The 26,751-nt window shown below is 51.1% G+C and overlaps 1 long non-coding RNA gene across 7 annotated transcripts in view; it reads right to left on the reverse strand.

The window, feature by feature from the left end:
• Positions 1-567: 567 nt before the first annotated feature.
• LOC105090831 (uncharacterized) overlaps positions 568-26,751 on the reverse strand; it is a 34,132-nt gene continuing 7,948 nt past the window's right edge. For 2 of the 7 annotated variants that reach the window (XR_010377193.1, XR_004132103.2), the window contains 5 exons: positions 26,417-26,629; positions 26,143-26,279; positions 21,726-25,955; positions 19,744-20,117; positions 18,368-18,639 (listed from right to left, as the gene is read on the reverse strand). This is a non-coding gene — a long non-coding RNA (uncharacterized LOC105090831). Of the gene's footprint in view, positions 2,203-18,367; positions 18,640-19,743; positions 20,118-21,725; positions 25,956-26,142; positions 26,280-26,416; positions 26,630-26,751 lie in introns of those variants that run through there. The other 5 variants (XR_004132106.2, XR_010377194.1, XR_004132104.2 and 2 more) reach the window with 5 other exon arrangements.

Here is a 26,751-nt window from a genome sequence, read left to right on the forward strand (position 1 = left end):
TTTGTGTTTGCTTGTTCATTTAGCAAACTAGTCTGAGTGCATTTTGACCCCAAAGAAACCGCTTTGATTTTTAATATTCAGTCTGGAAATATATCCATTCTTTAACATACCCCATAATTTATTTTGGGATATCAATTTTGTGATATTGTGAAATTTTTATTGTAAGGACATTTGAAAGGCAAAAGAAAAACAGTTTGGTGGTTTTCTGATAAGTTAAACATAGAATTACCATATGACTCAGCAATTCCACTCCTAGGTATGTACCCAAAAGAATTAAAAACAGGTTTTCAGGGGGAGGGTGTAGGTCAGTGGTGGAGTGCCTGCTTAGCATGCACCAGGTCTGGGTTCAATCCCCAGGACCTCCAATTAAAAAAAAAAAAAAAAAAAAAACGCTTAAGGAAAAAAAAACTTTTAAAAATGTCATGGGTTAGCTCTGTTTTGTTTCTTTTGGAGGGGGGTAGTATTTAGGTTTATTTTCTTTCTTTCTTTCTTGGTGGAGGTCCTGGGGATTGAACCCAGGACCTGGTGCATGCTAAGCAGGCACTCCACCACTGAGCTATACCCTCCCCACCCAGCTCTGTTTTTAAGTGGAAAAAAAAAGTACAAACTTGTCATGAGGTCCACGCCAGAGAAGCTTCAGGTTAAAAACCATTTGAGGGTCACAGATTGTAACTTTAAGGCGGCTGGGCTGAGCAGCTCTCAGGACTGGGACTCGCAGAAACCAGAGCAGAAGGATGGTTTCTGTGTAACACGTCACCAAAACCAACACAGAGTTTCGCTACTTTTAACGCCAGGGTGTCTGCACATGTGCAGGCAGTAAATACAAACATGGTCACATTGCTCCCCACCAGGAATAGAAACAGCTCATTTCTTGTCTTTGGAAAATATGGAAAATCTTTTCACAAACACACACATAAAAAAGGGGAAAAAAAGAAACAGTTTTAGATTTCCTATAGATTACTGAGTCACAAACAACATCTAAGGCTGCTATTTTAAAACCAAATTAGAGAATTTTTTATGACAGGAAACCATCTCAACAATGACACCTTGTTTCCTGAAAACTCTGAGTAAATTCCTCTTATTCCCTTTTTTTTTTTTTTTTTGAGTTTGCCAGACAGAGCCCAAGGGTTGCAGTTCCCACATCGGGTCACACAAAGGCACATTTGCATGTATCACTTAAAACTAAGCATGTTTCATATTCTGGGGCCCTAATAAACACTATGTGAAGGACTGGACCAATGAAAACACAGAAAACGTTAACACTTGGAAAAGGGTCACATGGCCCCAATCTACTTTGATTTTTACTGAGACCCCAGTGGGACTGAAACTTCGGGCTCTCAGAAACTCCTATCTAATTTTGTGTTATTATTTCATGTAAGGTGATTCATTTCTACAAAACCTTCCTCACAAAGTGTTCAAAGAGCCTAGAAGCATGATGCCACCCGCACCCCTTCCCAGCCGAGAAACAGCAGAACCGGCAGGCGCAGACTTTTCTGTAGCGGCTCAGGTGTCTGGGACTTTCTAAGCTAAAATGGAAACGGCGAGGCCAGAGGCAGTGCCACCCAGGGACACCTGCCCCTGCGGGGTCGCCTGCGTGGCGGCGGCTGGTCACCGCGGGCACATCCTCCCCCATCCCTGCCCCAGGGCCTCAGACAGCTCAATCAAGAATCCTGCCGCCTCCCTCGGACTCCACATTCCCCGTTCTTATCTGACCACTCCCTTTTTCTGGAAACGTGATTAACATTCCGCAGACATCTCGGGCGCTGCCGGGCTGGTCGGTTCTGCTCAATTTATGGTCCTGATATTCTGGACAATCACGGTTGAGTCGAGACACATCCTGGGCTGCCCAGATGTTTTAATTTTGCCAAGAAACGACATCCCCGCACCCACGTCTTCCTGTCTTTCATTCAGTTTCTGGCCTGTTAGGACTTTCAAGTCCCTTTGATGGAAAATGGTCAGCCTGGGATAACAATTTTCTCTTCAGCATGTACCTGAGGGAGTGGCCAAAACTGCCCTTACAAAAAAAGGACCCACGTTTTCTACCCACGTGGCTTTTGGGTCACGGAATACCAACAGGCTCGGCCTGTCTCCATGGAAACGAGCTCGGATCAAGCCACCTGCAGTCAAATTCCAGGCTCTCGGCTTTACAGCTGCGTTACCTTGGGCAAATTTCTTCTCCTCACTGAGCCTCAGTTTTTTCACCTGTAAAATAGGACAACAATAAAATATCTACCATTTGAAGAAAAGGTTTGAAGGAGAAGATTAAAAGCACCAGTGTTTTCATGGAAAAGCCCTGAGGATGCTTGTCCTGGGCCCTTAACGAGGGCTGACTCCCATCATCTCTCACCCCTCTGAGCCCCCTGAGCTAATGCAGGCAGTTGAACAGCTGGGACGGAGGACAGGAAATGGAAACTGTGGCGGAAGAGGAAAGGCGGGGGGCAGGGCTCTGCGGCTGTTTTAGATGCATTTACAACACAAGGCGCAGGAGGCAGAGATGAGAACTTCTGAGGCTGCTCACGGAAGGAGCAGGTATCTGGGTCCCTGCTGGTCCCGCCCAGGGCAACGGCTGGACCCCATGGGATGCACGTGGCTTCTCCCTGTTCGACAAGCCACCATGTGCAACCTTGTCAGGTGCAGGGCCCAGGGTTAACACAGACTGTCCCGCCACTGGGGCCCCATTCCCTCAACGCTCAGGAAACCCCTCCACCAACGCTGGGGGGCAGAGCTGAGCCCCTTGACCTATTTGGCGGAAGAAGTAGATAGTCAATAAATATTTGTTGAATAAATGTTTGAATGAAGCAAAGTCGAACATGTACATAAATAACTGAGGATAAGGAAGCAGCGAGACACCAGTATTCAAGTTCTGCTCATCCTTGAGGACAGGGGTGGGCAAACCTTTTCTGTAAACACCAGAGAGCAAATACTCAGACTTGGCTGTCCAAACGGGCCATACTGCGACCCGCCAGCTCTGCAGGGCCCAGGAGAGCAGCGGAGACCACGTGTGAGCGGATAGGTGTGGCTGTGCTCCAATAAAACTTCATGTTCGCACTCAGAAACTGGAAGGTTGCGTAACTTGCACAGGTCACGAATTAGTCGTCTTTTAATTTTTTTTCACTTGTTTAAAAATGTGAACACTGCTCCCAGTTCACAGCTGTCTGAGGGCGGACAGCCCCTGAGCTGTGATTTGCCAGCCCCAGCTTAGGAAATGCAACAGACAAGCAGGCGAGGGAGCTAGGGCGGCAGCAGAACCCCTCCCCAGGATCTGCTGGTCGCCAGCGGCGTGCCGCGAGGACAGCGCAGGGACAGAAAGCGGACAGTCCCCGCCCTGGGATGCCCGCCTGCCGAGCAGGAGAACCACGCGGTGAGGAGAGTCCAGGCTGGGCACTGGGCGTAGAGGAAATGAGCTGGAGAATGGAGCAGACGGCGGGGGTGGGGGGCGATTCAGAGAGGCGAGGGCTCCTGGTGTTCACACCCTGATCGAGTGTAACCCACAGACCAGCCCGCAGGGATGGGGAGTCTCACAGCTAAGGACTGGAGAAAGCGGGTCACAAAGCCAGGCCCTCCGTGTCCAGGCCTGTGCCGTGTGGGGTGGCTGGAAAGGAGCCTGTGCTATGTGGAGTAGCTGGAAAGGAGAGTCATTAGAGACGCGTCAGGTTTCCAGGTCCAGCTCTAGTCAGGGTCACATCCAGGTCTTGACCCCCTGGGACCCCCGTTTCAAAGCTGGAAAACGAGGACTGTCATCAGGACGGTCGTGAGCATTGCTAAGGCGCTGCAGGAGCCCCAGTCACCGCGCTGGGCGCGGGGCAGGTGTCATGGCTGTTAGGAATCTAGTCCACTTACTCCCTTACCAGCAGCCCATTGTCCTCCACCAAGGCATGCCCACCCTCCCGGATTGGCACCTCTACATTTAATTATTATGACAATTAATCTGAAGTGCTCAGGGCATGTGCTCTGCAAACTAAGCAAATGGGGGGGTGCTGCCGGGGAGGGGGAGGGTTAATGCTGCAGGTTCAACCTCACACACAGCACAAGGCAGATTTGGGGACTCTCACGTGGAGTCAGAGCTCTGCCCGGGTCCCTGGGACTGGCCTTATGACAAGGTTTTCATCTGGAAGTGATAAACAGGGGAAAAAAAAAACCCCTATTAGATTCCAACGTCAATAACACTCTGGTCTCACAACTGTCTACATTTATCTTCGATTTAGCAAAACCGAAGAGGGGACGTGTCTGGAAGCTATTCTGCAGCAAAGACTATGCAAAGGATTTTGAGCCTGAATTCAGAAGTTAGACGCTCACTCGGCACTAATGATCAGAACCGTGGGCTTGTGGTTACAGGGTGAGAACCCCTGGGAAGGCCAGCTTTGCACAGGCATTCGAAGGACGCAGCATTTAATCGCCAGGCAACCATAGGAAGTACACAGATTATCTTATAGGATATATGTTGTTTCCTGAAATCCTTGAGAGAAAAAAAAATCCACGTGGACGTGGGCTAGAATTTTTAAATCAGTGCTACTGTTGACTCACGATCAGGACGGCGCTTTGCCTGTGGGTGGGAAGTGGAGGAAAAGAGAACATTTTAGTACGTTAAGGATATAGTATACAGTCAGCAAAGAGCATAAGGTGTGACGTTTAGGCCGATCTAAGAGGAAACACAAAGAAATTATTATTGAAATATTAATAGAGGCCAAGGAGGGAGGGAGGAGCTCAGAGGTAGAGGGGGTGCTTCCCATGCAGGAGGTCCTGGGTTTGGTCCCCGGTACCTCCACGAACAAAAATGTTTTTAAAATAAAGAAAAAAAAGAAAAACCCTCTCAACCTTTGCATTAGTTTCCTGTGCTGTCATGACAAACTGCCACAAGACGGGTGGCTTAAAACAACAGACATTTCTCCTTTTACAGTTCTGGAAATCCAGGTGTCAGCCGGCCGTGCTCCCCTGGTGTCAGAGAGGCCGCAGGAGAGGGGCCGCTCTGCCTTGTCCATGCCGGGGGCCTTCGGCCACCCTGTGTTCCCCGCCCTGTGGCTGCTTCAGTCCAGTCTCCGCCTCGGGGGTCACACTGCCTCCTCTGTTTCACCCGTTTGTCTCAAATCTCCCTCCGCCGAGGGCACTTGTCGTGGGACTCAGGGCCCACCTGCAAATCTCATCTCAAGATCCTTAATTGTATCAGTGAAGCCCCTTTTTCCAAATTCGGTAACAGACACAGGCTCGGGTGCTTCCTGAATTATCTGTACTTAGCTGTGCGGCCGCAGCTGCCCACACACAGATGCAGGCGCAATCACCTGCTGGAAAACCGCCGTAGAAACAGCGGGGTCGGGCCAGGGTGGCCTGGGATGCTGCAGCTGGGGGAGAAAAGCACAGAAACTCCACGTGTCATCCAACAGGTGACTGGTTAATTGCGAAGGAGACGGGTCCCTTGGCAGTGAAGACGCCGGGGTAGTGACCTCTGAGCCGGGTGACCGGGTCCTGCGCTGATGCCATCTGATGTGATGCTTGGAGAGGACTCGCCTGTGTCAGGTCTCAACCAAGACGTCACTCTGACTCTACCCGGGAGGGCATGACTGAAGCCAGATCAAGGCATATTCTGCAGAATAACTGATCTGGGTTTTTCAAAAATGTCAATATCCAAAGTCCAAAATAAGGGTGCGGGAGGGGCGTTCCTGGTTAACGGAGACTGTGGCCATGAGATCCATGCCCAGACTTCAGTTACATCCTGGATTTTTTTTTTTAAGCCATGAAGAGCATTTACAGGAATACTGCAGGAAATGCGTGTAGACTGCACACCTGTAACAGGACTGCATCCATGTTGAACGTCATCAGCGGGATGACTGCATGATGGTTACATAGGAAGTTAGGCTCCTTCTTAGGAGTCACTTACATGTCAGGGCTGTGATGTCTGCATCTTACTTCCAAATGGTTTAGAAAAGAGAGAGGGACAGAAAAGAAAGGCAGTGTGTAAAGCAGTAAAGCTGGCCAGTCTGGGCAGACAGGTGTTCACTGCATTACTCACTCAACTTTTCTCTAGGTTTGAAAATTTTCAAGATAGCAAGAGGGGTATAACGTGAACTAACAGGATGTTATGTGTCCATTATGTCTCAGTAGAGCTGGGGGGATATTGAAGGATATCATAAAAACGAACACAGGGTCATTCTTAAGTATCGGAGATAAACTAAGAAAGAGAGTCTTTGAAAATCACCTGAGTGAGGGAAGCCTTGCTTGCCAAAGCTTCCAGTGATAAAAGCTAAAGAGAAAATGGGTTGAAGGGGTTTTGAAAGGGTCTATGTATTCAGCCACCGGGCCACAAACCACGGTGCAGACGGAGCAGCCTCTCCCGAGGACTGCAGCTCCTGGTCCCCGCTGCCGCAGGAGCCCGGGGACCTTCCTGCCTCCAAGCTGTGGGCTTTTCACGTCTGTGATGACAGCGTCACACTAGCTGTGCCCTGAATTCAGTTTTGTGCACAAAATTACCCAACATGAGAGACTACTTCTGGCCTGGCCTGTCCGCTCTCTATGCAACGCACCCAAAGCTGTGGCCAGACTTCTGTTGCAAAATAGAAAACAAAATAAAAATGAAAAAAAAAAAAAAAAGTTGATGGGGGGAATGAAGTCCCAGCATAGGACTCTACTACAGACCACTGAGGTGTACACTTTAGACGGGTGTGTTACACGACACATGACTTATATCTCAATAAAAATTATCCTCCCAAATAAACTTACCTTGCATCACTCTTGTGAACTTGAGGCCATGTATGTGAAGCGCCCAGCACGGCACCCGCTGGGTAGCTGCAACCCAGTTAATGGTGCTACTGCTCATGGTTATTCATTATTAAGGCAGGTCCCCCAGGAAGTGCCGTGGAATTGACCAGGGCCTTGGGTGAGCAAAAGCTTGCCAAGATCACTTGGCTGAAGAGTTAATCAAGGTTTTCTCTGTTGGTTTAGGTGATTCCTAAATCACGCCACACTTTTTCACACGTGTTCTTGTACTGGATCATGAACTAAAGAACAAAGTCCGTGTCTTATTCACCTGCAAATCGCCGGCACCAGGAATGGGATATTAACAGAGTAATATAAAGCATGAACAACAGATACCACTGAGCTGTTTGAAACATCCCAGACGACTAGTTAATAACCTGAAACTATGGCCAGGACACACTAAGCGAAAAAGCCCTTCGCATCAGAGCATGGTCGCGTGCGGTGTGTTTTCAAGAAAAAAAATGAAAGGATTTTCATGGACATGTTAGCAGTGGTCACCTCTGGGTGGGAGTATTTCTTCTTTTTGACCTTCTGTATCGTAGACATTTTCCAGGGCACGCATTACCTCTGTAACAACTGGCCCGGCCTGAGGAGTGAAAGACGCAGCAGTCCCTCCCCTCTCAAGCTAACCAAAGCGCATTGCTGTTCTGCGCTGCGCGCTGACGCGTCAAGCCGCGGCTCTTCAGTGTGGGTGCCCCTCAGGTCACTTGTGCTTTTTCAAAACGCAAATGCCTGGGCCCCACCTCAGACCTAAGGAATGAGCATCTTCAGGGGAAACACCTGGGCAGAGGTGCTGGCTAGAAGTGCCGGAGTAATTCCTAAATTAAGAACGGGGGTGGGGAGGTGGGGGTAGCCGGCCAGAGGGGGAGGGTACGCTTGGCAGTGGCAGAGCATCTGCTAGGCATGCAAGAGGTCCTGGGTTCAATGCCCAGTGCCTCCACTAAGGGGGGAAAAGAAAGCAATGTTAAAAACCTAGGCTCCATTGCATAGCCTGCCAATCCAGCACATGTCTCAGGCACTGTCCTTAGGAGTCACTCTCCCCGACACCCACGGTGAGCTCCTGCAGGCGGGCAGCTTTGTCTGGTTGTCTTTGGCATCACAACAGCAGATGCACAAGAGATGTTCACCGACGCTTGCGGGCTGGTTGGATACTCGCACGCAAGAATAACAAACACCATTCATCTAACTCCTGATCTCCACTGCTGTTTTGTAACCCAAATCCAGCTTGCTTAGCTGTAAAATCATCACGTTAGGCAACTTGAATCATAACCTGACCAATTAAAAGCAAACAATTTTAGAAATACGACGTAATTCTAGTAGGTAGATATTTTCCTTGGAAACGACAGTGAGGCATGAAGCTGCGGAGTGGCTTTGTGCATGAGATATTTTTTAAAATGCAAACCAAACCTCTCTGTAGCCTTTACCCACGCCAGGCACCAGTCCAACAACGTCAGGCTTTGGTCATCGCCTTTGATTAGTTCAGTTCTGCACTGAGTTCAGCGCTCTTCAGTAACTCCCTTTCCCAAAAACACACTGGCGGTATTGATGCTAACGTCTTACTGACGGCTCTGCAGTATCTGAGCTCCACCGAACACTAACATCAAGGGTCCGGAAACAGGACGACCTGGGAAGAAAAGGTCAGTTTTCCTCACGCATGCCTCGACCCTATTTGCAAAATAACGTATAGTCCATCTCCATTATGTGTGAGGCCAATAATTTGTCCAAAAAAATCCAGATTTCTGTGAAGTGCCCGATAGCTATCAGATACTGTGGAGTTCAGTTACCAGTGAGGTAGTGCATGAAAACGACCACAAGTGGCAGAGCGCGTGCCTAGCACGCACAAGGTCCTGGGCTCCAGCCCCAGTACCTCCTCCAAAAATAGACCAACTCAATTACCTCCCCTCAAAAATAAAATAATGAAATAATACAATAACAAGTAAACAAAATGTTAAAAAAAAAAATAACCACGAATTCTCTTCCCTGCATCCGTGTCCTTGCAGCGACCTAGCGTGGTCCTTCCTATCGAAAGGCAGTGTCTGTGTCCCCATCCCTTGCATCTCAGGGGCCCCAGTGACTTGTGAAGCGAATGCAACGTGTGCAGTAGCTCTAACTCCCCCGCGGGGTTCACTCTTCTGCGGCATTTGGGGCCCAGCAGCGCCGTGTGAGCGAGCCCTCGCCACCCTGCTGGTCAGGACAGCTGGAGGCCCAGCACGGCTCTCAGGCCCGCCGCCGGGCTCGTCGGCGAGCCCTCCTGGGTTGTCCGGCCACCGTCTAAGCCACCGGGGGCCCCAGACACACGGCGTGCTTGGAAGAAATCCACGGAGCTGCCCGGACCAGGGCCGTCTCGGCACAGTCAGCCAGCTGGGGACAGGGCCGGTCTAAGCCCCACATGGGGCGGGGAGGGCTGGGTCGCTCGCAGAGGCTGATTACAGCCGGGTAGTAGTTTCAGTTCTGCAGCTCGAAGCGCTGCACTGACATGAGTTCTAACTCACGGACTTAAGGCAGCCCGTTCTTACAAAGTCGGGTGGCAAAGTCTGGAGTCCGTGTGCTCTGTGGGGCAGACCGACGGTTGCTGGAGGCCTACTACGTGCACTGAGTTTATTCAGCAAGCGTTTCCAGGGCACCTACTGAGTCCACAGGAACCCAAAGACGATTAAGCCGGGCTCCGCCCTCGACATTCTTACGGGGGCATGGCGGGGGGGGGGGGGAGGGATGAAGAAAACCCAACAGTAATCAGATGATTACAATACAATCTGATCCTTGCGGGATTTTGGGGGCTGGAGGGGAGAGAAGGCAGTAAGGCCTCCAGGCCCTGACACCCTGGCCAGATCTTGACCGGTGACCGCAGTGGGCCAAGAAATGGGTCCATTTCACATTCACAGGGCAGCGGAGGAAGCGGAGGCGGAGCCGGGGCCCCACTCCTTACAACGGCCGGTCGTCCCTGGGATTGGAACCCAGGATGCAGCTGAGGGGCGGCGGGGAAGGTACCCATCAGGGCGCCTCAGTCCATCAGGCTAAGAAACCTGCATTTCGCTCTGAAGGTAAAGGGAAGCCACTGGGGGTTTTCAAGGTGGGGGGAGGACAGGGCACGTCGCAGTGTGGAGAGCGGGGGAGGAAGTCAGCTGAAGGCGGGAGCCCACGGGGAGGGTTGCGGCTGCAACAGACCAGGGAGATGCCTTGACGGGAGTGACCTCCTCCGGCTGGCGGTGGTGACCAGCCCCAGACCCAGGCACAAGGCGGGTGGGCGATTCGGGGAGAGAAGCGGAAAGGCATCATTCAGGGTGCTCCCCAGGCCCACTGACGTGCTGGGAAGCAGGCCTGGGCTCCGGGCTGACAGCTAAGCGTGGACTTTCTGAGCTTGGGCATCCATGGAAACTGCAAGTGAAATGCAGGCCGGTGGTGGGAGGGCGGCCCTGGAGCGGGGTGGACACCCACTCGGGGAGATGGACACAGAGACACACGCCTGGGAGCGCAGCCCTCCTCTCTGAGAATCGGCATCGGTGAAATGAATTCTACTTCACCATGGTTGGGGGGAAGCTACGCGTAAGATTGCTAATGGCTGGTACGCGACAGGCACTCAACACGCACTGCCCGACTGTCAGCACGAGTCAGGAAGAGACTGTATCAGGGAGACAGACCGGGGAGGCGCAGGGACGGGGCAGCTCCCGTATCTCAGAAACAGGCCAAGGAGCAGACAGATGACGCTGAAAGGGAAAAATAACTACATAAAACGAACAGAAGGAAGCACCATAGCAGGTACACTCCAGACAGCTGCTCACCCACATAAGCCTCCCCTGGCCTCTAAAGGCACCCCTCTAAGTATGTATCTGAAGAAAATAATAAGTGTTTTAAAAATTAAGAAAAATCTTTGCATAAAATGTTGAGCCTTGGCTAAACATGGGGAACGTAAACACGAGCCTCATCCAAACGGCAGTAAGTTCACTGGACTCATTGTGTAGCTGGGGCGGCGGCCAGAGCTGGGAGAGCTGCAGGGACGTTCAAAAACTGGAACAAAACACATCGACTTTTAAGAGAGATCAGATTATATGAGAATTTCTGATTTTTGTAACATCCTTAATTCATTACGTCTTATTCACATATATGCACCCCTGAGCCCCCAGCAGAGAAAATAAATAAAAGGAGTTACAGAATATGTCACTGGGGGGGAGGAGTACTCACCTTGCTTTCAAGCTCACTCATGATAACTCTGACCCACCTCCCTGTGGTTGGTTCTGATTCCTTGTCGGAAAATCTCCGTTCAGCCTCTCTGGGCATGTGGGCTCCCGCCCTCCTCAGGCTTTCCCCTCTGCCGGGGGTACTGCTCTGGGGAGACTAACAGCCCACACCCACGGGGCAGGACTGTCTATCAAACACCACCCGCCCGCCGGTCCCACCCCACCCTTATCTCTAATCTCTTTCTTAGCCAGTGACTAAGGCTCTGCGCTTCCCTGAAAGCATGACTATTTCATTTCATGCCAAAAATACTCACCGTGAGGTCACTCCTATGGACAAACTCTCTGAAATCATTGCAAAATTGACTGCGTGCGCATACGTGCGTTTTTCTGGGAAAGAGGACCCATCATTTCAACAGATCCTCCACTCTTTCATGACCCAGAAGTGAGTAAGGAACACCATTTCATTATCATTTGGTCCTTCCAACCTGTCTGCTCCACAGTAACAGCCAGGATTTATGCAGTTTCTGGAAGAGCCTTGCCCGGAACAGGTGTCCGAAATCACCTGAACGGAGCCGACCCACACCAGCCTCCGCCACGTGGGAAAAGGAAAGTTTAGGAAGAAAGAGGGACAAGAAAGCCTGAGCTCCTCCAGTTTCAAGATCCCATCACAAACAGGACAAGAACAAAAGTGAAAGTGAAACTGTCGTATTTTCTTTAAAATGTGAGCCCAGTCTCCAGCCAGGCTGGGACGGGGACCAGCCCTGTCCGCCCTGACTCACTTCTGTCTTGAGTAACGATCCTCTCAAACACACTGCAGCTCATCTGTGCAACGTGGGAGACAGTTCCTGCCCCTGCTCTGCCGGAGGAGGGTGGGAGGGCGGCAGATGGCACGCCGAATGCTTCGGGAACACATCTGCGGGCAGAGTCCCCACCAACCCTCCCGTCCAAGGACCTACGGGTGCAAAGGTGGCTGAGAGCGTGTTTCCACGTCCCGAGGAGCTGCCTTCTCTCAGGTCTGAAAGATTTCCCAACCTGCTCAAATTCAGCAGTGCCGGTCAGAGGACCTTGGGCTGGAATGCACCCTGACCACACTCCAGAGCACCGTTTCTCAACGATTTTAACCCACGTGCCCATTTGAATAAGCATTAGGAATCTCACTCCCTTTTCAAATTTTGTATTATGAGAACAAGGGTTTGAGGGGGGAGCGTGTAGCTCAGTGGTAGAGCGCGTGCTTAGCAAGCACAAGGTCCTGGGTTCAATCCCCAGGACCTCCATTAAAAATAAATAAATAGATAGATAGATAAATAAACCTAATTACTTCCTGTCCCCTCCTAAGAAGAAACACTAAACAAAAATAACTAAAAATTTTTTTAAAAGAGAGAAACAAGGGTTTGTGGTTTTCCCCCTTTTAAAGTACACGATTCTACAATAAATACTATTCTCTGCAGCAAAGAGGAATGGACTAGTGATTTGTGGTGCTGTGGCTGCATCTCAGTGTGTTACGCTGAGTGGAAGTAACCGAACCAGAGAGAGGATGTGGTGTGTGAGTCCATCACATAAAATTCTGGAAAATTCCAAGGCTCTCCAGGACGGCCCACGGACCAGCAGGTGCTGGGGCTGCCGGGAACCCTGGGGGAGCTGCCGCTGAGACCGTCCTGACCTTGACTGTGACGTTTTCACGCGGGCGCCTAGTCAAAATTCACCATGTGTGCGCGTTTGCTATATGTGAATCGTGCAGCAGAGCTGATTTTTAACATTCCATTACGCTATTGGGCTTCTTCAGGAAAACTGAACACTGTCCACCCTGCCCCACAAACTTTGTTCTAAAAGGGCACTTACCAACCACTAGGCCGTCTGAGTCATTCCGGGGCCGTGGACTCAGCACAGCGAGCGAGCACTCAGCACCCAGTACCCCGCACATCCACGGAGCCCTGCGCCCAGACGGTCCCCTCCCCGGAAATGGCCTCCTGCGGCTCCCTCCTCCTCCTCCTCGGCAGTGCAGGCACCCCCAGAAGGGGCCCTGACGCTGAGCACAGTGCCTCCTCGGATCCCCCTGACTCCCAGGTACTTTTCTAGCTGCCACCCCTGACTTGGTTCTGACTTCGTACTGACTTTGTTCAGGCTTCTGGTCTCCCCGATGAGACTCCACACCTAAAGGGTCATTAACCTTTTTTGTGCCTCAGTCTCCTGTGGCAGCCTTGTGAAACCTTCTCAGAATCAGGGAAAATACACAGGCATATGCAGAAAACCAATTATGAAATAGTTACCAAAATATTAAAATACATATTTGATGTACCTAATAACACAGGTACTGTTTCATCCCATGACAAGGTCTAGTGGTCGGTCAAATAACCACCATTATTTCAAACTAGTGGTAGATACGTATGCCCCATAGTTCAAGAGAGCTGCAAACAGCTGTAACACGATATAAAAATACGTGTGATTTCCAGGTGGCGGTCACGGACAGCGAGTGCTGTGTGGTTTCCCGTCACCATTCATCTCTGAAGGGAACACTACACTGCGGTTGGAGGTTACTTTGCGAAAATATCACCTTTTCTCCATCCAAGTTCACGAAGCCCCTGAATTCCACCCAAGGACGAGCGTCCGCGCTGCCCGCCAGCGATGAAACTGCCCCAACAACAGCCACCATGCTACATCTGAGTCACAAAGCAGAGACAAATAACTTCTGCTGATAACCATGCCCATGGCTGCTCGGACGCTCATGCCCGGGGCAGCCAGGAGGACTGTCCCCTGACTGGCACGGAGCTTCAGACTCGTCTACCTGGACCCGCATCAGTCCTTGGCCACCTTATAACATCTTCTTCAACTATTAACGTAAAGCCGTGGAAAGAGAATAGAGAGGATTCAGGGGACAGAGGGGAGGAGGGGAGGAAGTCAGTTCCCTCGCTGTGACCTTGCCAGCGCCAGTGTGACCTTCAAGAGGACCGTGGGGCTCTGGGTACGTGAGACGTACGAAATTCTCTGTGTTCAGTCTCTTCCTTCCTGTTGCCGCAGAGGATCGGGCAAGATGCTCCGTCCCGACCACGCCTCTCCTACTGTGACCAAACACTTCCTCCCTCCTCTTTGGTGGCTGCAGTTACTGCTGACAGCGTTTCCTAACAGTGTGGAAGCGCTGAAACAGGCCCCGGTGAACTGGCGGAGCAACGGCGCAGCGCGGGGGGGGCCCGGCTCTCGGTGAGAGTTCCCGTGACCTCCGGGCTCGGGCCGCACCCGGGACCATCACCCCGGGGCCCGGCCCGCGTGTGGAGCCAATTCCCACGGGACGCCTGCAGAGCCGGGCATCGGGCATCCCCGCGTCGGGCTGCTGGGAGCTCCCGGTGACGGAAGGCGTCCTCGGGCAGAGCTGCAGGACACACCACGGTCTTCACTCTCACTCGACAGCTTTTTACTTCCACAAACATGCTCGGGTGGTTGCGTCTGCAGAGCAGCAGCAACCACCTTTGCACCACTTCTCCCCGGAGTTACCAAATTACTGCCCCACTATCAGTCCTCGGTTCTGACAAGAGCCGTCCACGGGTGATGTCTCCACTTCCTCCCTCTCCCTCCCTCCTCCGACCTCCCTCAACTCTGTTTCCAGCCACCGGTCTCAGCACTGGACTGCAACGACCTTATTACGACGGATGGTGCCAGGTGGATGACCTCATTCGTGCCCCCCCACCCCCGGTCCTGGGGACAGCTTTGCGTCCCTGGCCGGCAGGGTCCCGGGGGAAGCCAGACCCCGTCCCCCCGGAAAAGCCCCCTCCCCGCTCCCCTGCTGCCTCCTCATTTCACCTGCATTTTCCTTAAATGCTGCTGTTTCTAATTCTCCTTCTTTAGTCTCTGGTCTCACTCACACCAGCCATTCCCTTTAGGAGATTTGAATCACTGGGCTTCAAGCTCTTTTGCTCATGAATCTGCTAAGATGGAAACTGCGTGCCCCTTGGCGCTGCCTCGTTCGACACCCACATTCTAGACCCAGTTTAAATGGCTGCAGAGAGACTAGTTAAGAGGGTTTTGCACACGCACAAATCTTCTCTAAAGGACAGAAGTCATGCATCATTCTTCTCTCTGCTTTAACTCCCAGTTCCATTCCACTCGCCCCACAGAGTTCTCACGCTTTATTGACGTGGACGTCACACACCACACAAGTCCTCCATTTGTACAAGTTTCCTGACGTGCACCATTTGGTGGTTTTCAGCATATTCACAGAGTTGTGCAGCTATCACCACAGTCAGTTCTAAATCACTTCCAGCACCCCAAAAGAAACCCTGCACCCCGCTCCCTGCTCCCCCACCACAGCCCCGAACGACCACCCCCCTGTTTTCCGTCTGCAGGTTCACTCACTCTGGACGCTTCATACACACGCAGTCACACAACACGAGGTCTCCCGCGACTGGCTTCTTCCGGGCGGCGGCACGTCTCCGAGGCGCAGCCCTCTCGCAGCCCGATCCGCGCCCACTCCTCTGAGCTGCCCGACGCCGCCCCTGCCGGGGAGGCCGCGTACTGTTCGGCCGTTCATCAGGTGAGGGCATTCGGGCGGTTTCTGCTTCTTGGCTGTTGTGACTAATGCTGCCATAGACATTCGCGTACAATTTTTTTTGTGTTGCTAACAGATTTAAACCAAATTTATTTTTATGCTTCAAAATCTTTTATCAATAACCTTTTCGTGTAGCTCATCCACAAACTATGCACGTAATTCAAGATTAAAACGTTTAAAATTTCTGTGACCATCATCTACACAGCACACACAAAAAAGTTCTTCTGGGGGAGGGTACAGCTCAGTGGTAGAGCACATGCTTAGCATGCATGACGTCCCGGGTTCAATCCCCAGCACCTCCATTAAAAAATAAATAAACAAACAAACTTAAGTACCTGCCCCCTCAAAAAAAATTCTTCTGGACTGAACTGAGGTAAATTCCAGTTTTTAGTAGCACCCAATGACTCAGAGCATCGTAAGGATACCGCAAAATTTGGACAATTATTAAACATGAAAGGTAAAATCTTAGTGGAAATACAACCCTTGACAAGATGCACTGGGTTCGTTTTCCAGCGATTAGCTCATGGGTCTGTGGGTGCCTCGTGACTGTAATGACACATTCCAGTGTAGCAGCATCACGACTTTGCCTTTTACAGACGCAATCACGAGAAACTCCTCTCAAACAAACAGGCGAAGAAACGCATGTCCCACTTAGAGCCGTGCTGCTCACATCTCTGAGACCTGCACGAGGCAGAGCCCCAGGCTCGCCCTTTAATCCATCGTCAGAAGTTACATCCAGGTGTCCCCTGGACACGGTGGGAACTGCAGCCCACACCACCCGGCTTGTGCAAGGAGGCATCAGCGGGGCTCACGCCTGCATCAGCCCTTGGAGCCCAGGAGACTGTCGCACACTCCTCAGAACACACCAGAGCAGAGATGTGCCTTTCTCCTGTAAACTGGGAGATGGACTAACTCCAGGGGGATCCATTTGGGAAAGGGGTGTATGTATGAGCGATGAACATCTGGAAACCGCTCCTCTGGCCCGGACCACCGATTTCACTTTCTTCACTGCCTGCCTCTCCCTCCACTGCCTGCTGCACGGCCGGCCGGGTCAGCCCTCCGCTCCCTGGAGAGCCCCACGCCGAGCTAACCTCCCCCCAAGTCTACCGCCCTCCCCAATTCCCAAGCACCCTCGCCCTTTCTCTCCCCACAGCCACCAGATCAATATGCCACGGAGGTGAGTCCCTTCAAGGCCCCGCCGCACTTGAAGGCCGTCCCTCTGCAAGTGAAGCATGTCCTCTGAGGGAGCAAGGGAAGCCAGCCGTCTCCAGGGACGTGGCTGGAGCCCTCAGCCTCTGACCCTCTGACCCCCGGCTGAGAAGGGCCAGACCTCCAGGAGAAGCCAGGCTAGTGACTAAAAGGCTGGACTCTGGACCAGGACCGCCTGAGTCACAGGCAGCTACTGGAAATGTAACCTTTGACCTCTCTGAGCCAGTGTCTTCATCTACAGAGGATAATGACACCATCTTTCTTAAAAGGGCAGGTACGAAGAGTGAGTGATTAGATGTGTGTAATGTGCGTAGCACGGTGTCTGGCACACGGGGCACTAGTGTAAATCCAGCTGCCACCACCGTGAAATAAACAACCCACGTCTTAAGCTGGGTGTCCACGCCCGCTGCCTTCCAGCCCCACCTCCAGCCCCCCCTTCCCCACGTGCTCCCCGGCTCTAGGCAGAGTCCAGCGAAGGCCGGGAACCCAGGGCTCCTGTTTGTTTGTTCTTTTCATGCCAAGTCATTGTACTCTGGCCACCGACCTAAACTGGAGGAAACACAATGGACTTTCCATACGTTTCGGGTTTTCATCTGTAAGGGTCAACGGCAGAACAGCTCTGAGCAGAGAAGTGCACAAAGTTAGCTTCTTTCTCTGGGTCCCCCGGCCTCCTAGGTGGTTATCTGCAGCTCTTCTGCCCTTTCCGGGGCGACGGCTCACTGAGGGAGAGCGAGAGCCCCACGCCGCCGGTGCCGCCCCCCCCCCGCCCCCCGCCCCCCGCACAGGGCAGGCCTGGCCGGCGAGCAGTCACCTCCCTGAGCTCAGAGGCGCCAGGGCTCAGAGTCCCTCTGCCCGAGCACGGCGGGGGTGACTCAGCCTCCGAGTTCTAGGACACTCGGCTTGAAGGTAAAAAGAACAGTGCCTCCTCTGTGGGTGACTACGAGGACGAACGGGAGGGGAGAAGGCCACTGAAGCACGCTGGCCAGCCTGTAGGAGGCAGGCAGGCAGGGCCGTAGCCAACGGCACGTCCCAGATGCTGGTTCAGGGCCGCTGGGCCCCCAGGCTCGTCCACAAGGGACCACCTCCCACTGCTGGACCGAGACCACGTTAACTGGCTCGATGTTGAATGTCCACCTTGTGACATGACATCAGGATGTCTGCTAATGCCGGTGGAGAGAAATTTCTGACTTCTGTGAATGTTTGCGCACTCTCAGGCACCAAGCGCTAACTTCTGAGGGAACCAGTTTTCTATTATAAAAATAAGCCAGCAGGTATACATACAAGTTATCCCAACTTTTATCTCTGTCTACAGTCCACCTTCCCATCAAGAGTTCTCTAAACTTTCCTTCTGGGGCTGAGGAAACTGTAGCTTCCTGCCACTTCCCCGATTAACACACTTGCAGTAACGTCTCCTGGCGATTCAACTACGTGATCAAAATAGGAAAAGAGACTTCCTAAAAGTTCAGCCCAAGTTAGACATCACCAGCTCTTAATATCTGGCTCATTACAACCCTTTTCTTGTTATTAATTCTTTAAAAGAAAACTAACTCAAGAATCTTAATTATGCAGAACTTCAGAACAATGGCAAAGACTGATTTTCTCCTTTTTCTAAACAATGCAAGACAAGTGCTTCGCCATTTATATTCATTTTCACTTTCCAAGAACGGGGAAAAAACATTTAAAGAATTTCACCAACATATTACCAATCAGAAAGAGGATTTATCAGACTATTACAAGTCTCTGAAAACAAGTTTGAGACTCAGCAGTAAGTTTCCCTGTTTATGCACCATCCCCTTCCATCTTCTTACTTGTATTTAAATTAGTGACACACCAGCTCGCAGTCTGATCTTCTGCAGCCCTTTTCCCAGGTGCAAAACGTGTGGCCCTGCGGAGACGAGGTGACTCAGCGCCTGTGAACTGCAGACCTCAGGTTTTGAGGGTAGACGCCTTTCTCTCCTCTTGCAAATACTGCTGAGAAGATACCAGGAGGGGATTTTTTTTTAAATTTAAGGTTTAAAAGATCAAAGAATCTAAATATATGCCTCTCTAGCCAAAATATATATATATATATATATATATATATATATATATATATATATATATATATGTATATATAATGGAGAAAAGAGAAATAAGACTTTCATAAAAACAATTTTAATCTGATTGCTAAAAAGACTGTTGGACTTAAGGACATTATCATTTAAATTGCCCCGGCAGGAAAGACCTCACGGATGCTAAAAAGGTGAGGAAGCTGGTGTGTTTGCACCTTTCTTTCTCCTATTGTTTAAGTGAAGTCATTTTTTTCCACCTGCAGGATAAACAGAGCACAGCGAAGAAAGAACAGGCCTGCAGAAATCGAGGCTTGTTTACGCAGAGGCGAAGAAACTAACTTCTTTTAATGGCAAGGACCGCACAGCTGAGAAGCCAAGAATTCCGAGCGCTGTGCTTTTCCAGTGGCGTGCACGCTAGCGGTTCCCAAACCTTGCAGGTGATCGAGGCCACACGGGGAGGTTTTTGTAAGTGCAGATTTACAGTGCTCTTCCTGCCCCCAGCCCTGATTCAGTAGGGGTGGGTGGGGCCCAGGAATCTCTGAAACATTCACCCCCGTGACTGCTAGGCCTGCTGCTCTGGGGTCACAGCCGCTGAAGCACAAAGCTGCAGCCAAGCCAGCAGTGAATGACCACAGCCACCGCCTGGCGGGCTGCGCTTCGTGTCCTGAAAAGTCAGACCACTTCTTAGCTGAAAGCTGTGATAAGATAATTAGTGACATTCTTAAGTGTCTTCACTTTAAGAAGTTATTTCAGCAGACGACCTCACCCCCAGTTCCTGTTTACAGTGATGAGCTGCACATGCTTGTCTGAAACAGAGTCCTGAGCCCCGCCCTGTGCGAGCTAGCTTCCTTCTATTCCCTCGTGTAATCTTTCCAGCCATCCCTGGAGGTAACTACAATTATCCCCATTTTACAGATGAGGAAGTGGAGGCTGTGAGACGTAAACTGGTCCAGTGATGAAGCCAAGACTCAAACCCAGGGCTTCCACTGGTTTGTTGGTTGGCTGGTTATTTGGAGGAACTTACACATGAGGTCTGGATCCGTTCAAATCTTCAGGACTCTCTGGCCTGGGGTGCTCTTCATGAGCTGGTCATGTTGGGCAGGGGGCCAGCCTCTGGGCAGATACAGGGAGCGCCAACAGCTCCCTGCTTTGGAAGGACCTTCCTGGCCTCTCCACGGGGCGGAGAGAGGGAACAAGGAACCGTCTCATGAGATCCTCCTGGGCTTTGTTCCCTCCTGTCTCCAGGAGCGCAGGCTGGGCTATTGGACCTGCCATCCGCTCTTCTCATTCAGAAACGCGTCCACTTGTGCGAGGAGGGCGTTGTGGGGGGAGGGTAGAGCTCAGCGGCAGAGCACATGCTTAGCATGCACGAGGTCCTGGGTTCAGTTCCCAGTGTCTCTATTTTAAAAAGTTAACAATAATAATAAACAATAAATAAGTAAAACCTAATTCCACACCCCACCAAAAGAAAAACAGTGCGTCCACCCAGATTATAGCCACAGAGCTCTGAGGTATGTTGGTGGGAGTGGCCTCTTTGAAAGACTTCACAGAGGATGTGGCTTAGAGCCTAAAGGTAAAGGATGAAAAGATGTCACTAAGCAAAGGGGAGGGAGGGGGTCGTAGGCCTGGCGTGGCCTGTGCCGAGCCTGCCACATCGCCATGTCCAGGAGGCCAGGAGGCTGAGGTGCACTGGCTGTAGAGGCCACAGAGTCGGGGGGAGGCCAGGGAAAGACCGAGAAGGGGATTTCACGCTTGGTGAGGCGCTCAGACCAAAGGATGCACAGGGAACCAACAGTGGCTTTTATGAGTGGGGTCATGGGACGAAATTTGGATTTCAGACAGATAACGCTGGAGAATGTGGAGGGGGGCTGGTGGGGCACAGGGTGGGAGCGATGGGGGACAGGGTGAGCCCGCTACAGTGTCAGGGACCCGACCAGCACCAGCCAGAGCCGTGCCCTCAGGTGAGAGAGGGGTCTGAGGCTCAGGGTCCGCGCTCTGGAGTCGGGGGCCGAACGCAGGCCCCAGACCCCTGGCCTGGGTCCTGGTCAGGGTTGGGGGCTGACCGGATGCAGGCCGAGGGTACATGAGGGAGCAGGGAAGAGCCCAGCTTTTCCCCAAGGTCTCTACCCGGTGGGTGAAGGCACGTGGTCAGCCCAGCTGGGGACCGTGAGCGGACCCGGCGTGCAAGAGGAGGCAGGGCCTTGCTCTGAGATGCGTGGAGCTGGGATGCCTGCAAGACTTTGTTTTACGAATGGTTAGTTGGAAACACAGATGGAACGAGGGGTCAGCACTAGAGGAACAGATTCATGAGTCATCTGGGATCAGATTGGAAGCCATGGGGACAGAGTTTCAGGGGACGGGAATCCCTAAAGCACACGGATGGGGAACCAAAGCAGCAGAGAGCCGCTCAGCAAACGCGCTGAGAGCCAGCTGCACCCAGGTGCTGCCCGGGAGCCCGGAGAGCTGGGCTCCCCCAGGGGAGACAAGGCCGTCGGCCTGCTGGGTAGGGCAGCTGCCGAGGAGTGGGGAGGCAGGGGCGTCCAGAGCCTGGTGGGGCAGCTGGCTCCCGGGCTGGGTGAGCCCAGACCTAGGGTTACATGAACATTGACTGAGAGCTTCCTAAATCCAGGATTCAAGGCTCCCCCTAAGCCTGGTGTGTGTGTATCACCCCATTTAGTCCTTAGAACCACCCGGTGAGGGACCCCAGCCGCAGACATGGGGAATAACCTGCCCGCACAGCTGGTGAGCTGGCAGAGATGACCTTGACCCAGGCCAAGCAGCTCCCCTGACCCTGGGCTCTCACGGCTGCCGGACTGCTGCTCGCTGTGTGACAAGTGCTGGGAGGAAATGAGGGTGAACGAGGGAAGGAGGGGCCAGCAGGGCTAGGCTTAGGGTTAAGAGCCCCAAGGCTGTGTCCAGAAATAGCAGTGGCTACTGTTCGCTGTATTAGTATTTAAAGCATTCACAGAGATGTGGTCAGAAGCCCAAATTTAAATGCCGACTCACTGTTCACTAATTCTGTAACCTGGGGACAAGAAATGGCTGCTCTGAAACGCAGGTTCTTTATCTGTAGGGCACACCTGAGCCACGGCTCGAAGATCATTCTGAAGACAGAGGGACATAACTCTCGTGAAATATCTCAGGCTCCACGTGCAACGCTCCCTTCGCGGCTGGTGATGCCTGAGAGAGGTCCCCCCGCAGGTAACGCACTGTCACTGCCTCGTGAAAAGCTAGAGCTCAGAGCAGACACAGCATCGAAAACAAGGCGGTTCACAACTATGAAGACTTAATAACCATCAATAACAGATTCTTATTCTAAGAAAAAACCTGGGTGGGGTGAGAAACGTCGCTGAGAACTACAACCAGTCTTACCAATTATTAAGGAAAATTACATGTATTATATTTGCCACTCTGAGAATTAGCTTGGACGCACTAAAGGTTTACTTCACTGGAAGGCAGTTCATTACCAAGGGACTCGGCCAGAAAGGACAGGCTCCTTCTGCATCGTCCCTTTCTCCCTCTGCCCGCCTCGTTCCAGACAAGAGTACTGTCCCTTACGAGGTAGAAACAAAACAGCAAAATGAAAATGAATTAGTTCTTGGGCAGACAGACACCAAGATGTGAAAGCACCTCACAAAGACAGCGGCCCCGCGCTGGGGATGTGCAGAGGCCTGCCAGCTGGCAGGCTCGGGGAGGCCATGCCGAGAGGACTGCACCAAGGCTTCAAAGGGCACAGGGCAGTGGAAGGGGCCCCAGGCGGCAGGCCGCTGCCTGTCTGAGTCTCCTCGGGCGTCCGCCACTCTCCTGACCCAGCCGCCCCGCCACAGGGGCAGCCCTGGTCTTCAGGGCACCCAGGCCAGCCCTGTGAACCGGCCTCACGCTGAAGTCTCAGGAGGAACAGGACCTCCTCTGCGAAGCCTTCCCCGAGCACCTGCCCCGCTAAGGCTCCACCTGGATGAATCCACTCTCCTGCACCCCTCAACACGTCCCCCTGACACACACCCACCATACAAAGTCACACTGACGTTCCATTTTGCTTTCTTCCTAGTCCTTAAAACTATGAAAAATCGTCGTGTTCATTTTTTCACTGGTTTCTTTCCTGCCATCCCCACCCTCTGCTCCACGAGGGCCAAGATGCTGTCTTTCTTGTTTGGCCCTTTATTCCCAGCACCTGGCAGGAAGCAAAGAACTCAATAAATATTTGTTGAATCAATAAAGTAACGCAGAAGAGCATGATCAAGTTGCAGGGACAGAAAAGTAAGAGCTGAGCCTGAGGACATGCGTTGTGGCTCACTCTGGTGAGAGGCAGCCGGGCTGCCCCTGGGCCAGGAGGATTCTGGGGGACAGTCTGACCGGGACGCCCAGTGAGCAGAACAGACCCAAGTGAGGCTAGAAACCCCGAGAGAAGCTGCGTCGCCCTAAGCCAGCAGCCGCCCGGCATCAGCCGAGGGTGCCGCGCGCAGCACAGAGACAGCTCCGTCACCGACACCACGCTGCACGTCCCTCAGATGCCGAGAGCAGATCTAGAAGTTCTCATCACAAGAAAAAAGAATTTTTTTTTTAACAAATAAAAATAAGTCAGCAAGCATTGCAGAGTATTTGGGGAAACAGCTTTCAAACAGCTGAAAATCAATTTGGCGCCGTCTCTTAAAAGCAAGATTGGGCATATTCACAATGTAGATTCTGCGTCTAGATATCCAGCCGAAGGAAATACTGCCCACGTGCAACCCCGGGGAAAGTGACACAGCATAATCTGTATCAGTGAAAAATGTAACAATCTACCCATCCACTGATGGACTGATGAATAAAATGCGGTATTATTCATACCATGAAATATCAGAGAGCAATTAAAAACGAGGATGTGTGTATACGTATGCCCAGATCAGTCTCAAAAACACCGTTCAGTGGAAGTGAGCAAACATAGAGGAAGATACATGCGAATCCATCTATAGGTGTATGCGCTCCTGAAACAATACCACGTATTAATTACGAGTACACGTAATCATATATAAAATACTTTGAAAGCACATGTCAAACTGAACGTGGGCTCTGTGAGGTGAGGACAGGGGGAGGGGATGGAATTGGTGTTCACAGGGAGCTTGACTTTATCTCCAATGTTTCCTTTCATTAAAAACCCCAAGACAGACATGACAAAAATGCTAACAGTTGGTAACGTTGAGTGATGGGAATATGGTAGTGTTTAGTGGGAATCAGAAGAGAGATGCTAGACACAGAGTGAAAAACCGAAAGGATTTCAGGACCAGCTGGAGAGTAGAAAGAAGGCTGAAAGAATGGGGGTTTAAAATGATACTTTTTTCTGGTTTTTAATGGTGAGAGGCTGGCTGTACGATTAAAAGGACCAAAAAAAAAATTGAATTCCATATTAGAAAGCTTTACGTTATTAGTGAGAGAGCCAAGTGATGTCCACCAAGAAGTCAGAATTCAAAATCTCAAGCTGGTACTGGTAAGCTGTCCTGGGAAAGTGAGGAATAAAACGGGTGCCTCCATTTCCTCAAAACACACGCACTTTTGAAAAACCTGCAGAGAATTCACTGTATTGCTGGGTCTGTTTACAGCACCCATAGAAACCCAGGGACGGTGCCCTGTACTCAACCCAGGTTAGCCTCCCTCTTGGAAAGTCAAGTTACTAAACTGTAACGCACACTTCTGAAAAGCTGGGGGTCTGATCTCTGATCATCAATTAACCTGTCTACACTCTAGTAAGGCAACTTGGTTAACAGTTTCCTCTCAGTGAGCGAGGTAGAGTAATAGGGCAAACAACAACCCAGATTCACCCTGCTCAAATGAAACTTGGCAAACCTAACACTCAGTCTGAAATCAAACCCCCTACTCTTGCACAAGCTTCCGATTATCCGGAGAAGAATGCGTTTGTCTTCATTAAAGTGTGCCTCCGCTGGCGTTTCACGCTGACACGTTCGCACGGCGCCTTTCTCCTCTCTCCAACGTGCTTTGCAACCCCTGAAAAAGTCAACAGCCTCAGCTCTTCTGCGAAGAGGGAAACACGAGACGGTGGGACACGGGGCAGGGCGCCTCCGGCCCTGCAGCCCGGCTTCCGCTCGCCCCCGCGGCACGCGCACCTCCGCGCCGCCGCGCTTCCTGGAGGCCCGGGGCCGGAACGCCAGCTTTCTCCCCGAGCAGCCGCCGCAGTCAGCAGGGGAGGCTGGCCCGCAGGTTAGCGGCTTCGGCCGTTTGAGACCGTCTGCGCGCGCGGGTCCCGCCCCCTGACCTTTGCCTTCTGCTAAGGCGTGGCTACCCCGCGCCGGCACCCCGCGCCCCCGCCCCCCGCAGCGTGGCCGCGGGGCCTCTGCTCCGACGCAGCCGCATCCAGGCCCGGCGGCACTGTGCAGGCTCTGCTGGGCTGTGTGTTTATTCGGGTTGGTGCCGTCCTGTGTTTGAACTGCTGACAGCCAGCGGGCCGGTCTGCAGGTCCTGACCTTACAAAGCCAACAGTTAGCGACTGTGTGTCAGGACTTAAGAGATTATTTTACCAGAAAACGTTGCTACGTAGCCACCCTATATTAACGGCATTTCTTTCCATGAACAAATTGAAGAGTTCAGAAGCACCTGAAAAAAATGACAGCTTAAAAAAACAAACTAACGTACTAAAACTTAGGTTCACTAAGATGGGATGTTTTCTTTTTTTTTGTTTTTTAATTTTCATTCTTAATTTCTTTCTTTTTTTTTTTTAATTGAAGTCTAGTCAGTTTATAATGTTGGGCCAGTTTCTGGTGTCCAGCATCATGTTTCAGTCCTACATGTACGGACATGTATTTGTTTTCACACCTTTTTCCTAACAGGTGACTACAAGGTATTGCATAGCGTTCTCTGTGCGCTACAGTATGAACTTGTTGTTTATCTACTTTATATATAGTACTTACTATTTGCAAATCTCGACAGATGTTTTCAGTTAAAAAACCAACCCAGCAGTGGTTTCTGACTGGGCCTTTCTCATGGGACTTTAAAACACTTTTACAAATTTTTTTTCACTATCACATGGTTGTCATTTCAGTGTTATAAATTACAAAAAAATGAGCTAAATGACTTACCCAAAGTCGTACAGCTAGTTCATAGCAGAAATCAGATAAGAACGCATATTTAATGTAGCAATTAAAACTCTGATACAGCGTATTCTTTTCGCTAGGCTGTCACAGGGTAAGTCCTCCTTATTTTATTTCCCTTAAAAAATAATCATCTATGTGTCAATGAGGGGTAACACTGAAACAGAAGAGGAAGCCACCGTTAATTATCAGCAGGTCCTTTCTTGAAGCAACAAAAACAAGCTATAAAAATAATGTTGTGTCTTAGAATTCTATCTACAAATTCAAGCCTTCATCGTATTCGTTAATTAAGACCCCCGTAAATCTTCCCATCCTGTTGCTAAAATTTTCTTGAACTGGCTTACATAGCACCAAAATGCACGTCAGCCACGACACACACAAATCCATCACTCAATCTTGGTCCATTAGTCTTGCCAAGGTCAGTATCGAGTACTCCTGAAATTTTCACTTGTAGAATGAATGGATGTTTTGTACGGATTATCTATTCAGGCAGAAAAAAAGGCGGGGGTGGGGAGGGAACGAAAACAAGAAACAATTAGCTATTCAACTGGCACTGAGCAAATTCCAAGTATGAAATCCTTTGTTTGTTTTTATTTTGTTTTTGTTTTTCTTTCCTACCTTGGGACTCCAGTGCGTGAAAAGAAATACACCAGGTGAGATTTTTCTAAAGCCTTTCCACAGACCTCGGTGGGGACTCCGATGTCAGCTCTGGCTTTATTTGGAACCCAGAGAGGTCTATTTGCATTTCAACACCCTTCTTTTGTTTTCTGTCCCCCCAGAGGCTCTACCCGTTCAAACAGCAGGTAAGGCTGTTAGCTGGTTCTAATGACCCTGGAAAAGTCAAAGGAGGAAACTTGTGCAAACAATGCGGTTATTTTAGCTAAAAGCTACCTCTTACTTCATCAGCCAAGCCCACAAAGCCCAAGCTAGACCATCTTGTTAATAATTTACCT

The sequence above is a fragment of the Camelus dromedarius genome, chromosome 21, assembly GCF_036321535.1.
Source record: "Camelus dromedarius isolate mCamDro1 chromosome 21, mCamDro1.pat, whole genome shotgun sequence".
In the NCBI taxonomy this organism is placed as follows: Eukaryota; Metazoa; Chordata; class Mammalia; order Artiodactyla; family Camelidae; genus Camelus; species Camelus dromedarius.